The following is a 15929-nucleotide window of genomic DNA, read 5'->3' on the forward strand; positions in this document are numbered from 1 at the left end:
TTAAACGATAATGTGGTCGAAGTTGGACTTTTGACAAAGTTCAGATAATTGTAATTATAAGATGTACATTATTTTCTTATTTCTCTGCTAATATGGATCATTTTGGGTGTAGATGTGTAGTAAAGCGTGTCCTGTGCAGCCTGTCATGTGTTTTCTGGCATGTTGTCCAGGACAGCAGCTGTGTTGTACTGTGCAGCCTGTCGATGGCGAGCCCATGGCGTTAGACGGACTCAGCCTTTTCTCTTTTTGTCTCACTGAGAATCTGCTGTAGCTACGGCATAGTATCCATGTCTTCTGCATAGGCCTCATGTCAGTAGGGTTAAGGGCTTTTCACACTACTGAGCCGAACCAAGCCGAGCCAAACCGGACTGTACTGAGCTGGCTTGGTTACACCATCGTTTCTGGAATCCTGCTGAAAAGGACAACGTGAAATAAGATATGCCAGCCAGTACATTTGTGTTTCACACACTATTCTGGAAAGTGTATTAGTGGCTGGAGCCAGCCATCTCTGGAGTTAGACAAACAACTTGGCACCCTATTCCCTATCTAGTGCACTACTTTTGACCAGGCCCCATGGGGTAAAAGTAGTGCACTATATAGGGAATTGGGTGCCATTTGGGATGCAACCCAGGGTTTGATCTCTCCAGGATATCAACCAGGTCCCGCTGTCTGCCTTCACTCTTCAGTCTCTGTCACTTCTTCCAATGCAGGCGTGTTTAACACGTTGCTCAAATAAAAAGCTCTAATTCAGGCCCGGAGTCCAAATTGTGCCACTTAAGTTGCTCAGAAATGGGCTGGCTGCTGCAACTGCACCAGAGGAACAACATATTGAGGCATTGTCTCATTATTACATGGCTGGGCTCACTTAACTAGCATTGCCACCGTTGGCCATGAGACGTTATTGTCTGCGTCGCAAATGGCACCCCTATTCCCAAAGAAGTGCACTACTTTGACCATAGGGAGCCCCATAGGGTTCCATTTGGGACAGACAGCTTGTCCCATTTCAGCAGGATTCCATGCTGCTTTCTACTTCAGGAATGGGCGTCTTAAGTGCCCCATTGTGGGAGAGAATTGACATGTCGTTCTGTATGACCATTTTCTCATTGTGTCGGTACTCGGAGGGCAGATGGAAGGCTGAATGGCAGGGGGGTTCAATGCTAATGAGGTACAGTAGAAGGGCTCCCCAACACCAGCAAACCAAGAGGCTTCTGATACAGCAATAAACATTTTAGCATGTGACAACATAATTATGATTTATAATAACCAGTGTTTTAAGATAAGAGGGAGAGAGGGAGGGAAGGAGAGAGGGAAGGAGAGAGGGAGAGGGAAGGAGGGAGGGAGAGGGAAGAAAGGAGGGAGAGGGAAGGAGAGAGGGAGAGGGAAGGAGGGAGGGAGAGGGAAGAAAGGAGGGAGAGGGAAGGAGAGAGGGAGAGGGAAGGAGAGAGGGAGGGAAGGAGGGAGGGAGAGGGAAGGAGAGAGGGAGGGAAGGAGGGAGGGAGGGAGGGAGGGAGAGGGAAGGAGAGGGAAGTAGAGAGGGAGGGAAGGAGGGAGGGAGAGGGAAGGAGAGAGGGAGGGAAGGAGAGAGGGAGAGAGGGAGAAGGAAGGAAAGAGAGAGGGAGGGAAGGAAGGAGGGAGAGGGAAGGAGGGAGGGAGAGGGAAGGAGGGAGGGAGGGAGAGGGAAGGAGGGAGAGAGGGAGAAGGAAGGAGAGGGATGAAAGGAGGGAGGGAGAGGGAAGGAGGGAGAGAGGAGAAGGAAGGAAGGAGGGAGGGAAGGAGGGAGAGAGGGAAGGAGGGAGGGAGGGAGGGAGAGGGAAGGGGGGGAATGAGGGAGGGAGGGAGAGGGAAGGAGGGAGAGAGTAGGAAGGAGGGAGGGAGGGAGAGGGAGGGGGGATGAGGGAGGGAGGGAGAGGGAAGGAGGGAGGGAGATGGAAGGAGGGAGGGAGAGAGAGAGGGAAGGAGAAAGGGAGGGAGGGAGAGGGAAGGAGGGAGGGAGAGGGAAGGAGGGAGAGCGGGAAGGAGGGAGGGAGGGAGAGGGAAGGAGGGAGGGAGAGGGAAGGAGGGAGAGAGAGGGAAGGAGTGAGAGTGAGGGAAGGAGGGATGGAGAGAGAGGAAGGAAGGAAGGAAGGAAGGAAGGAAGGAAGGAAGGAAGGAAGGAAGGAAGGAAGGAAGGAAGGAAGGAAGGAAGGAAGGAAGGAAGGAAGGAAGGAAGGAAGGAAGGAAGGAAGGAAGGAAGGAAGGAAGGAAGGAAGGAAGGAAGGAAGGAGGGAATGAGGGAGAGAGAGAGAGAGGGGAGGGAGAGGAGAGGAGAGGGAAGGAGGGAGAGAGAGGGAGAAGGGAGGGAGAGAGAAGGAGGGAGAGAGAGGGAAGGAGGAACAACCAAACAATATCTGTTACAACCAGGTAAAGAGACGTCTGGAATATCCAGAGGTTTCCTTCCACCACACCTCTGTCACTAAAAGTGAAAACACATTGCAGCTTTAAAAACAAAGTGCAGCTTTTGAAGGAGAGTGCAGCTGTACATCTTTGTTGTGACTTCATATCACTCCTAGTTTGAATTAAAGGACTGGTGATTGGTTGTGTACTACCATTCTCATTAATTCCACCACAATGTGAAATCCAGTTTATAACACTAGACTGTACAGAGAGAACCCTATAAATCCATTGCCAGATAGTTATCTTTTATGGTTTCTGACTAAGCTGAGCTACTGTACAGCGGCGTGTGGAAAATGGCAGTGGGGAGTTTTATTGGCAAATGAAGTGTGTGAGGGAGGCAGGCAGCGCTGTAATGCACTGTCACCTGCCAAAATCCTGGGCTGTATGCGTCCCAAATGGCACCCTGTTCCCTTTATAGTGCACTGCTATTGACCAGGGCCCATAGACCAGGCCCATAGGGCTATGGTCAAAAGTAGTACACTATATAGGCAATAGGGTGCTATTTGGGATACATTCAGTGAGCTGAGCACCGCAGCAGTCTCCCTCAGCCTCCGTCTGAGCAGCGCATAGTGAGTCATTTTATTCACTTTGGATCTCAGTCAAGTCACTCAGTAGTCTCACTGCATTATGCTCACCACTATTGTTCAGTACACGTGGAGGCCATTTTAGTTTCAATTCACCAGAAGAGGGAGGAAGAGGAAGAGGAAGGTCAGACTGCTCAACAGTACCTGAATTCATTTGTTTTTGCCTCATAATGTCAATTTTGAGGATAGGTTGACTGGTGTACGGTATGTCTTTCACTTGTCAATGTACATGTTCACATAATCACTTATATTCTAGACAGAAGATAATTCTATCTAGTCAGTTTCACTCTCCACGGTAGTGGTGGAAAAAGTACCCAATTGTCATACTTGAATAAAAGTAAAGACACCTTAATAGAAAATGACTCAAGTAAAAGTGAAAGTCACCCAGTAAAATACTACTTGAGTAAAAGTCTAAAAGTATTTGGTTTTAAATATACTTAAGTATCAAAAGTAAAAGTAAAGTATAAATCATTTAAAATTCCTTATATTAAGCAAACTTGTTTCTCATATTTACAGATAGCCAGGGGCACACTCCAACATTCAGACGTCATTTACAAATGAAGCATTTGTGTTTAGTGAGTCCGCCAGATCAGAGGCAGTAGGGATGACCAGGGATGTTCTCTTGATAAGTGCATGAATTGGACCATTTTCCTGTCCTGCTAAGCATTCAAAATGTAACGAGTGCTTTTGGGTGTCAGGGAAAATATATGGAGTAAAAAGTACATAATTTTCTTTAGGAAGAAGTAAAAGTAAAAGTAGTCAAAAATATAAATAGTAAAGTAAAGTACAGATACCCCCAAAAACGACTTAGTTACATTACACCACTGCTCCACGGTGCTGGTTGTGGCAAGATCCATAGATCTTATTGTATCAGACGTGTCAAAGTTGACACACTATACCCATTATTTGTTCTGATTTGCACTGTCATTATGCTAATGTGACCGTGCGATAAGGTTTCCACATGACAAACGTGAGTGAATACTCTCTGAGGCGTGAGACAGTTGTTCAATGCTTGATAGCTAAGCAACAGTTCAGGCAGTCACAAAAGGCTTACAGGCAAACCTCCCACATTCTAAAGGCGGGAGATGGAATCTTCCATATTCTAAACAGGGGCGAGATGGAACCTTCCACATTGTAATAAAATGTTTTGTGCTCTTTTTGACTGGAAATGCGGCATTCAAATATGATTTCAGCAGGAGCTCTTTAAAACGTGACCTTCTCCATAGCATGCTCAGTGTCGCCCGATCCTTCCACATTCCTAAAGGGGTGGAAGATGGAATGATAGAATTCCATTCATGCCATGTGGCTCATCTGTGCTTCCTGATTAAAGGAAAGATTCACCCATTTTGAATGTTCTATTGTTTTTGGGTATCTCTGAGCGATGTTCCATCGATTCCCCGGGTCATTTCATGTTTTCATGTGTATCTGAGCTCTTGTCGTTCACATTGGGCAGATCTAGAGCCGGTATGACTCCAAACGCATCATATGAAGCAAAACGCATCATACCGGCTGTAGATCTGGATTTAGAAAGTCCTGTATCTTCAAAACCTGATTAATGATATGAAAAACATTTTGGGACTAATGAAACAAATACCAAAAGATAGTTTATGAGTGGAATTTTCCTTTAACTTTAGCAGGCAGCATCATTTAACAGGACCTATTAAGTTTAAACAGTAATTAATCCTTGCCATATGTGAGCCCTTGCATTGTAAAGAGTAATAATGTCTGTCATCTGCAATATTAACATGGCTGCTAATAGTCACTCATTGCCTCTCAGATCCATGTCTTTCAGCTAATGAGGTTAAATTAGTGAGTGAATTCGGTTCATAGTTGTACAGTTTTCCTCAATTTTGTTACAAACGAGGATTAATGGTAACTGGCATCTCTTTGGACTTGAAGTTCTAGAAAAAGCATATTCTTTCAAATGTGAGAAAACTCGGCTATTTTGAATGATTTAATTTTGAGCATTCTTCCATTTTGTTTAGAACAACCATGGACGACTGGCATGTCTTTGGACTTTGTTTCATACAGTAGCTGACATTTTAAAAGTGGAAATTACAAACTTTAAAAGGCTTTTGTAAACCTTGAATACACTACAATTTCAATGTATTTCCTGCTGCATAGAGTGATCAAATGAATCTAGCAGATCTGTATAGGTGTTCCATTATGCAGCATGGCAGGCATATCTTTGCAGATGGGATTTATTTCAGCTATTGTGTATGGTTTATGTACATTCAGCCATGGCTACCTGTGATCTCGTTGGACTTTACTATATACAACATGTTAGGCATATCTACATGAGGTATTCCTTTATGCAGTATCACTATATTAGTCATTTCAGTTATTATGTACGGTTTACGTACGTTGAGAGCGAGGCAGCGAGCTGTCAAGACCAGGTGCTCATTATGGCAGACCTTGCTGACCCTGTCACACTCAGTAAATGTCATTGTCATGTTATTAAGAGCTGGAGTTTCTACATTACCATTACATTGTGAATGAGATAATAACGTAACTGGGAAAGTGTTAGGATATGTTGTGGTATTTTTCCATTTATGATTGATGCATGATGACCGCACAGTTCACAAATGTTGTAATGTGAGTTGGACAAACACTGACGTACTAGTTAAAAACCTTTATGTTTGTGGGAGTGTTCATATCTGCCTGTAAACTGGTTCTCTCATACATCCTGTGATAAGATAATAGTAAGGTTTATGACAGTTTGCCATGTACAGTTAAAGTCTGAAGTTTACATACACCTTAGCCAAATACATTTAAACTCTGTTTTTCACAATTCCTGACATTTAATCCTAGTAAAAAGTATCTGTCTTAGGTCAGTTAGGATCACCACTTTATTTTAAGAATGTGAAATGTCAGAATAATAGTAGAGAGAATTATTTATTTCAGCTTTTATTTCTTTCATCACATTCCCAGTGGGTCAGAAGTTTATATACACTCAATTAGTATTTGGTAGCATTGCCTTTAAATTGTTTAACTTGGGTCAAACATTTTGGGTAGCCTTCCATAAGTTTCCCACAATAAGTTGGGTGAATTATGGCCCATTCCTCCTGACAGAGCTGGTGTAACTGAGTCAGGTTTGTAGGCCTCCTTGCTCGCACACGCTTTTTCAGTTCTGCCCACACATTTTCTATAGGATTGAGGTCAGGGCTTTGTGATGGCCATTCCAATACCTTGACTTTGTTGTTCTTAAGGCATTTTGCCACAACTTTGGAAGTGTGCTTGGGGTCATTGTCCATTTGGAAGACCCATTTGCGACCAAGCTTTAACTTCCTGACTGATGTCTTGAGATGTTGCTTCAATATATCCACATCATTTTCCCTCCTCATGATGCCATCTATTTTGTGAAGTGCACCAGTCCCTCCTGCAGCAAAGCACCCCCACAGCATCATGCTGCCACCCCCGTGCATCACGGTTGGGATGGTGTTCATCGGCTTGCAAGCCTCACTCCCTTTTTTCTCCAAACATAACTATGGTCATTATGGCCAAACAGTTCTATTTTTGTTCAATCAGACCAGAGGACATTTCTCCAAAAAGTACGATCTTTGTCCCCATGTGCAGTTGCAAACCGTAGTCTGGCTTTGTTATGGCGGTTTTGGAGCAGTGGCTTCTTCCTTGCTGAGCGGCCTTTCAGGTTATGTAGATATAGGACTCGTTTTACTATGGATATAGATACTTTTGTATCTTCACAAGTTCCTTTGCTGTTGTTCTGGGATTGATTTGCACTTTTCGCACCAAAGTACGTTCATCTCTAGGAGACAGAACGTGTCTCCTTCTTGAGCGGTATGACGGCTGCATGGTCCCATTGTGTTTATACTTGTGTACTATTGTTTGTACAGATGAACGTGGTACCTTCAGTCGTTTGGAAATTGCTCCCAAGGATGAACCAGACTTGTGGAGGTCTACAATTTGTTTTCTGAGGTCTTGGCTGATTTATTTTGATTTTCCCATGATGTCAAGCAAAGAGGCACTGAGTTTAAAGATAGGCCTTGAAATACATCCACAGGTACACCTCCAATTGACTCAAATGATGTCAAATAGCCTATCAGAAGCTTCTAAAGCCATGACATCATTTTCTGGAATTTTCCAAGCTGTTTAAAGGCACAGTCAACTTAGTGTATGTAAACTTCTGACCCACTGGAATTGTGATACAGTGAATAATAAGTGAAATAATCTGTCTGTAAACAATTGTTGGAAAAATTACGTGTGTCATGCACAAATTAGATGTCCTAACCGACTTTTCAAAACTATAGCTTGTTAACAAGAAATGTGTGGAGTGGTTGAAAAACGAGTTTTAATGACTCCAACCTAAGTGTATGTAAACCTCTGACTTCAACTGTATATTTGTAAACACCAGTTGTAAGAACGCTAACTTTTAAAGAATACCTTTTGTGTCTCTGGGAATAGCCCTGTCTGCCTGAAAGATGGTTCTCTCACATACAGTCCTGTATGACGTGAACACGGAATGCTGCACTGTACGTGCTGTAAATGACCTTGCATTATGTTATCTGAATGAATGTGTAGGTCATGTTTCACAGTTAATCCTCTACCGGGATTATGATGCACCTCCCCCTCCTCTCCTACCAGACAATGCCTAAAAAAACATTCCATGGGATTTATTAATGAAATGACCTTTTGTGATGTTTTCTTTAATATAAAGTAGTACTTATGACTAAAACTGCTCATGGTGCATGGGCACTTTGGTAAACATGTTTTGGCACCGCCGCCAGATACCATTTGTTTTTGTTTCTATAGGATTTGATTGTAGATTGGATTATATCCAGACAGTACATAGTTCTTAGGAAAACACTTCCACGTGTAGCTTCTTAGGCTTTTTTTCAATAAGGATTTTTCCTCATCTTAAATTGGAGTTTAACTACCCAAATTAAAAATAAATAGACCGCCAACCTTGCTGTTATTGCTGTGTAAACTCAGCTAATATGCTTAAAATAATTATACTGTGGTTCTGTAATTGTCTTGTGACTGAAAAACATAAAGAAAACAATATTATTCTGTCAAACCCGTGGCCTCTGTGAGATATCTACTGTTAGCTCTATCCTACATAGCAATATAATAGGTCTACAATAACAGGAATCCTCATCGACATATAATGGGGGGAAATAATTTGAATACAGCTATACAAATCTGCTTTCATTGACTAAAGCCTATCTACAGTGAAAGTTGAATTTTCTAATCAGTTTGAAGTACTAGCTCCTCTGAAGTTAACCCACAGATCGAGTTCTAATATGAATTTCTATGCGCAGAGTCTCATTCCTTGCAATCTTATTCATGTTCTTAATTCTAAATGGAGAGGGAGAGGTTTTCCATTGCGCCAATTGGAAACAAACTCTGCATTATTTAAGATATAATGATAAATTCAGCATTAATATTAATATACCATTATTTATATGAAATACAAGTAATGAGGTCCTTTTACATTCACTGAAGTCCTTAATGCCAAGGTCTCTCTTGGGTAGCCACTGAATCAACTAGACTCACTTAGGGCTCCATTAGCAGTCCATTATACAGCCTTCGCAATTCCATATTGCATTAGCTTCTATTTGGCTAATTGGCTACTTTTCAACAGCGTGCACGTGTCTCATCTTTTTCATGATCGTGGTTTTAAACCTTCGCACCTGTAACTGACAACCTTTTGTATTAAGGACTGTAAAAGAGTGCAGACAGCCACCCAACGGGGCTGCTATTTCAACTCTGAAATAAGAGCGTATAGCCTTGGTTTACCAACAATGCCGCACTCAAAAAGGAGGGTCAGCACCTTCATCGGAGGGTGTATTGTGGAGTTTGACATTTCTAGATAATTTGTAACATTGTACATTCTCTTCCTTTGCTAACAGTAGAAAGTACAGTTCGTATTTTTGGCCCTGCTTGTTGATATCTTATTCCATGAACATCCCTGTGAGTGTGAGTAGGATGTAACACCTACTGACAGAGTCATTACCCAGTGATTCTAGCTACTGTTGTTGCAGTGTGTCATCAGCATAACAACTATGCTTGTGGATGATCTGTTTTCGTGTGTGTGTGTGTGTGTGTGTGCATGTGCGTGCGCGTCTGTGTGTGTGTGTGTGTGTGTGTGTGTGTGTGTGTGTGTGTGCGCGTGAGTGTGTATGTATTCATGTATTTGTCTCTATATCTGTGATGTCACAGTTTCCAGTCTCTTTTTTCTCTGAGTTGAGTAAAAGCACTAAGCAGACCTCCTAAACTAAATCAGTCTCTTTCTTCTCTGAGTTGAGTAAAAGCACTAAGCAGACCTCCTAAACTAAATCAGTCTCTTTCTTCTCTGAGTTGAGGAGAAGCACTAAGCAGACCTCCTAAACTAAATCAGTCTCTTTCTTCTCTGAGTTGAGGAGAAGCACTAAGCAGACCTCCTAAATCAAAGGAAGGACCACTGCTGTGGTTGCTCTTGTTTTCTTTGACTTTAAAAAGGTTGTGATATGAATACGGACGTCGACAGTAATGAGTCTCTGTAGATGAAGAAGAAGTTTCCATCTCCTTTTATGTACAAATTACATTTGTTTATTATTGCCAGCATATGCATAATGCAATACTTCCGTAATTTCAGCTTCCCTGCTGCTGCTGTTGTTTATAAAGACGTACAGTACACCCCGTCCTGCTGTTGTTTATAAAGACGTACAGTACACCCCGTCCTGCTGTTGTTTATAAAGACGTACAGTACACCCCGTCCTGCTGTTGTTTATAAAGACGTACAGTACACCCCGTCCTGCTGTTGTTTATAAAGACGTACAGTACACCCCGTCCTGCTGTTGTTTATAAAGACGTACAGTACACCCGGTCCTGCTGTTGTTTATAAAGACGTACAGTACACCCCGTCCTGCTGTTGTTTATAAAGACTTACAGTACACCCCGTCCAGCTGTTGTTTATAAAGACGTACAGTACACCCCGTCTTGCTGTTGTTTATAAAGACGTACAGTACACCCCGTCCTGCTGTTGTTTATAAAGACATACAGTACACCCCGTCCTGGAAAAAAAGGAACAATGAGTAGAAACTATTCCCCCCTCATTATTCACAATGGGAATTGTCTTAATATTTTAGTTGTCATAGTAAAGTGGAGTTATGGTAGGGTTTTGGTGTCAGTATGGTTCCTTAGTAGTGTATTCCATTGGATGGATATAGTTTGTTCTGCAGTATGAATAGGTTTAGTAAAATACATTAAACCTCGAGCCAGCTTTAGTGTATTGGCCTTAACATACACTACAGAGCCTTCAGAAAGTATTCATACCCCTTCACTTATTCCACATTTTGTATTACAGCCTGAATTCAAAATTGATTACATCCGGGGGTTTTTCTCACCCATCTCCACACAATACCCCATAATGACAAAGGAAAAACATATTTTTAGAAATGTTTGCAAATTTATTGAAAATAAAATAAAGAAATATATCATTTACATAAGTATTCACAGTCAATACCTTTGGCAATACCTTTGGCAGTGATTACAGCTGTGAGTCTTTCTGTGTAAGTCTCACACCTGGACAATATTTACACATTATTATTTTCTTCTAGCTCTGTCAAGTTGGTTGTTGATATTTGCTAGACAGACATTTTTCAAATATTGCCATAGATTTTCAAGCTGATTTAAGTCAAAATTGTAAATAGGACATTTAGGAACATTCACTGTCGTCTTGGTAAGCAACTCCAGGTAGATTTGGCCTTGTGTTTTAGGTTATTGTCCTGCTGAAAGTTGAATTTGTCTCCCAGTGTCTGCTAGAAAGCAGACTGAACCAGGTTTTCCTCTAGGATTTTTCCTGTGCTTAGCTCTATTCCGTTTATTTTTATCCTGAAAACTCCCTAGTCCTTGTCGATGACAAGCATGCCGATAACATGATGCAGCCACCACCATGTTTGAAAATAGCGTGGTACTCAGTGATGTGTTGTGTTGGATTTGCCTCAAACATAACGCTTTGTATTCAGGACATAAAGTTAATTTCTTTGCTACATTTTTTGCAGTTTTCCTATAGTGCCTTATTGCAAACAGGATTCATGTTTTGGAATATTTTTTATTCCGTACAGGCTTCCTTCTTTTCACTCTTTCAATTAGGTTAGTATTGTGGAGTAACTACAATGTTGTTGGTCCATCCTGTTTGCTCCTATCACAGCCATTAAACTCTGTAGCTGTTTTAAAGTCACCGTTGGCCTCATGGTGAAATACCTGAACGGTTTCCTTCCTTTCCGGTAACTGAGTTAGGAAGGACGCCTGTATCTTTGTAGTGACTGTGTGTGTTGATACACTGTCCAAAGTGTAATTAATAACTGTGTCACAACCGGCCGTGACTGGGAGCCCAATAGGACGGCACACAATTGGCCCAGTGCCGTCCGGGGTAGGGGAGGGTTTGGCCGGTGGGGCTTTCCATGGCTCATTGTGTTCTAGCGACTCTTTGTGACTCCGGTCGTCAGTCGAACAGTGTTTCCTCCGACACGTTGGTGCGGCTGACATCCGGGTTGTTAATAAGAAGTAGGTGGCCAGGCGGGTCATGTTTCGGAGGACGCAGGACCCGACCTTCGCCTCTCCCGAGCCCATTGAGGAGTTGCAGAGATGAGCCAAGGGACCTAATTCAAGGAGAAAACGGGGTAAAAAGATACGCTTGTGGCCGTACTAACCTGAACACACCTGTTAGGGCCTGGTTAGTACTGGGACGGGAGACCGCCTGGGAATACCAGGTGCCGTAAGATAAAAAATCAAATAAAATAATGAGTCAAGGCATCTTAAACTGAACAAAAATATAAACGCAATATGCATCAATTTCAAAGATTTTGCTGAGTTACAGTTCATATAAGAAAATCTGTCAATTTAAATAAATTCATTAGGCCCTAATCTATGGATTTCACATGACTGGGCAGGGACACAGCGATGGGTGGGCCTGGTAGGTAAACACATTTGTGCACAAAATTTGAGATAAATAATATTTTTGTGCATATGGAACATTTCTGGGATATTTTATTTCAACTCATGAAACCAACACTCTACATGTTGCGTTTATATTTTTGTTCAGTGTATTATGTGACTTGTTAAGCAAACGTTTACTCCTGAACATATTTAGGCTTGCTGTTACAAAAGGGTTGAATACTTATTGACTCAAAACATTTCAGCTTTTGATTTTTAATTAATTTGTTAAAATGTCTAAAAGCGTAATTCCTGTTTGACATTATGGGGTATTTTGTGTAGGCCAGTGACAAAAAAAATCTAAATGTAATCCATTTTAATTTCAGGCTGTAACACAACAACATGTGGAATACTTTCTGAAGGCACTGTATATACAGTATATTCTCTGAGCCATGCATCCATGTCCCACTTGTTTGGATAATACCTAGTCCTATAAAAGTATATCTCAGACAACCCTGGAACAAATCTGTCCTCCTGGAAAGCACCAACCTTGTCCAAAACCATACAATAACTCTCCTATTATGAGTTTATTATAGCACTGTATTTCATAATAGTTGAGAAGGCCAGATTCTGCATTCTCCTTAAACAGGTGAAAATAAATTGTGCTTGAGTCGATAACCAACCATTACGGCTTTTTACTGCCCCACAATCTACGTAACTGTCTGCCCCTGTTCCTGCATTTCGGCTGAGTCAGTGCTTGCGTCCCAAATGTCACCCTATTCCCTATTTAGTGCACTACCTTTGACCAGGGCTCATGGGGCTCTGGTCAAAAGTAGTGCACTATATAGGAAATAGGGAGCCATTTGGGACGTAGACAGTTTCTGCACCGCTGTCAGCGGACGGCAATTACAGTCCACAGCACAGAAGTCAGTCGACACATTTGCATGAACATCCACTAGCAGAAAACCAGGCAAATGAGACTGTCACTCAGAGACTGTTTATGTCACGTCAAATCCAATCTGTTCTCAAGGGGCCTTGGGTTGTGAAACGGTTCTTATTGATACCTCCTCTGTATCTCTCTTTGGCTCTGTAGGGTATGAGCGGCCAGCACCATCATCCAGACATCAGCGATCATGCTAGGTTCATTTTACGATCTAGGCCAGACAGTGTAATGGAAGTATCACACACTTGCAGTTCTGAGGTAGCTAGGCTAGGAGGACGATGCAGGCCTTGAGGTAGTTTGTCATTGCAGATGTAGTATCTTAATTTGAGCAAGTATGATACAGCAGGAAAAGAATCCTGCAGCAACAGGAAATGTGAATTTTTATGTGGGTTATAATTAATACATTTTTTGTCTGGCATTTTAAAGTGAAAATTAGAAACTTTAGAATCCTTTTTCAAACCTTGAATACACTACACGTTTGCATTTCTTGCTGTTCAGGAAAATCCTCAGCAACAAAAGAGTGATCAAATTAAGATCCTACATCTGTATGTCTGTTCAATGTAGCTTCTTCCACTTATGAGATGCCCAGGAGTTCTATGAAGGCTAAATACAGTCTATACTATCTGGACTATCATTCTAGACTATCACCATTATATTATTTGATTGGAGGTTACTGACCGTAATGCTCTAGCATCCTCAAGCTTTTATTTTTGGGTGGAAAGAAGAAGTGCTACCTTAACCAGTGTTACTGTAAGGGTTAAAACACTAACCAGTGCTACTGTAAGGGTTAAAACACAAAGCAGTGTTAATGTAAGGGTTAAAACACTAATCAGTGTTAATGTAAGGGTTAAAACACTAATCAGTGTTAATGTAAGGGTTAAAACACTAACCAGTGTTAATGTAAGGGTTAAAACACTAATCAGTGTTACTGTAAGGGTTAAAACACTAACCAGTGTTACTGTAAGGGTTAAAACACTAATCAGTGTTAATGTAAGGGTTAAAACACTAACCAGTGTTAATGTAAGGGTTAAAACACTAATCAGTGTTACTGTAAGGGTTAAAACACTAACCAGTGTTACTGTAAGGGTTAAAACACTAATCAGTGTTACTGTAAGGGTTAAAACACTAATCAGTGTTACTGTAAGGGTTAAAACACTAAGCAGTGTTACTGTAAGGGTTAAAACACTAAGCAGTGTTAATGTAAGGGTTAAAACACTAAGCAGTGTTACTGTAAGGGTTAAAACACTAACCAGTGTTAATGTAAGGGTTAAAACACTAACCAGTGTTACTGTAAGGGTTAAAACACTAATCAGTGTTACTGTAAGGGTTAAAACACTAAGCAGTGTTACTGTAAGGGTTAAAACACTAAGCAGTGTTACTGTAAGGGTTAAAACACTAAGCAGTGTTAATGTAAGGGTTAAAACACTAATCAGTGTTACTGTAAGGGTTAAAACACTAATCAGTGTTACTGTAAGGGTTAAAACACTAACCAGTGTTACTGTAAGGGTTAAAACACTAATCAGTGTTACTGTAAGGGTTAAAACACTAAGCAGTTTTACTGCAAGGGTTAAAACACTAAGCAGTGTTACTGTAAGGGTTAAAACACTAATCAGTGTTACTGTAAGGGTTAAAACACTAACCAGTGTTACTGTAAGGGTTAAAACACTAATCAGTGTTACTGTAAGGGTTAAAACACTAATCAGTGTTACTGTAAGGGTTAAAACACTAACCAGTGTTACTGTAAGGGTTAAAACACTAAGCAGTGTTACTGTAAGGGTTAAAACACTAAGCAGTGTTAATGTAAGGGTTAAAACACTAAGCAGTGTTACTGTAAGGGTTAAAACACTAACCAGTGTTACTGTAAGGGTTAAAACACTAAGCAGTGTTAATGTAAGGGTTAAAACACTAAGCAGTGTTACTGTAAGGGTTAAAACACTAAGCAGTGTTACTGTAAGGGTTAAAACACTAAGCAGTGTTACTGCAAGGGTTAAAACACTAACCAGTGTTACTGTAAGGGTTAAAACACTAACCAGTGTTACTGTAAGGGTTAAAACACTAAGCAGTGTTAATGTAAGGGTTAAAACACTAACCAGTGTTACTGTAAGGGTTAAAACACTAAGCAGTGTTACTGTAAGGGTTAACACACTAACCAGTGTTACTGTAAGGGTTAAAACACTAAGCAGTGTTACTGTAAGGGTTAAAACACTAAGCAGTGTTACTGTAAGGGTTAAAACACTAAGCAGTGTTATCGAATGTGATTATGAATATTATCACAGAAATGATCAGGAAACAAACAAAGAAGCCCTAGTTTAAAAAGTACAGAGAAAAGTAATTCATTCAGAAAGCAGTTACATTAGGAGTAATGAGGATATGAATAATTAATATTTGAACACAAGCATTCACTGTGATATGAAAACCGTTGGTGACACACACAAAAATAACATTGTGTTGTATGTTTTATTCATTAGGACCACAAAGGCATTTAGATTAAAAGTTGTTCATATACTGAACTTGACTTAAGACGTAAACATAACAAATAAAGAAAAATAAAGAAACACATCAAAGAATATCTATACACACATTACAAGGCCCCTTAGTTCCAGTTAAGGGAAATCTTAACATTACAGCATACAATAACATTCTGGATCATTCTGTACTTCCAACTTTGTGGCAACAGTTTGGTGAAGGCCCCTTTCCTGTTTCAGCATGACAATGTCCCCATGCACAAAGCAAGGTCCATACAGAAATGGTTTGTCGAGAGCGGTGTGGAAGAACTTGACTGGCCTGCACAGAGCCCTGACCTTAACCCCATCGAACACCTTTGGGATGAATTTGAACGCCGACTGTGTGCCAGGCCTAATCGCCCAACATCACTAATGCTCTTGTGGCTGAATGGAAGCAAGTCCCCGCAGCAATGTTCCATCGTCTAGTGGAAAGCCTTCCCAGAAGAGTGGAGGCTGTTATAGCAGCAAAGGGGGGACCAACTCCATATTAATGCCCATGATTTTGGAATGAGATTTTTGATGAGCAGGTGTCCACATACTTTTGATCATGTAGTGTAAGTGGTATATATTATGATATTATTTTACAGG

This window comes from Coregonus lavaretus, assembly GCF_964263955.1.
Source record: "Coregonus lavaretus genome assembly, chromosome: 1".
NCBI classification, from domain to species: Eukaryota; Metazoa; Chordata; class Actinopteri; order Salmoniformes; family Salmonidae; genus Coregonus; species Coregonus lavaretus.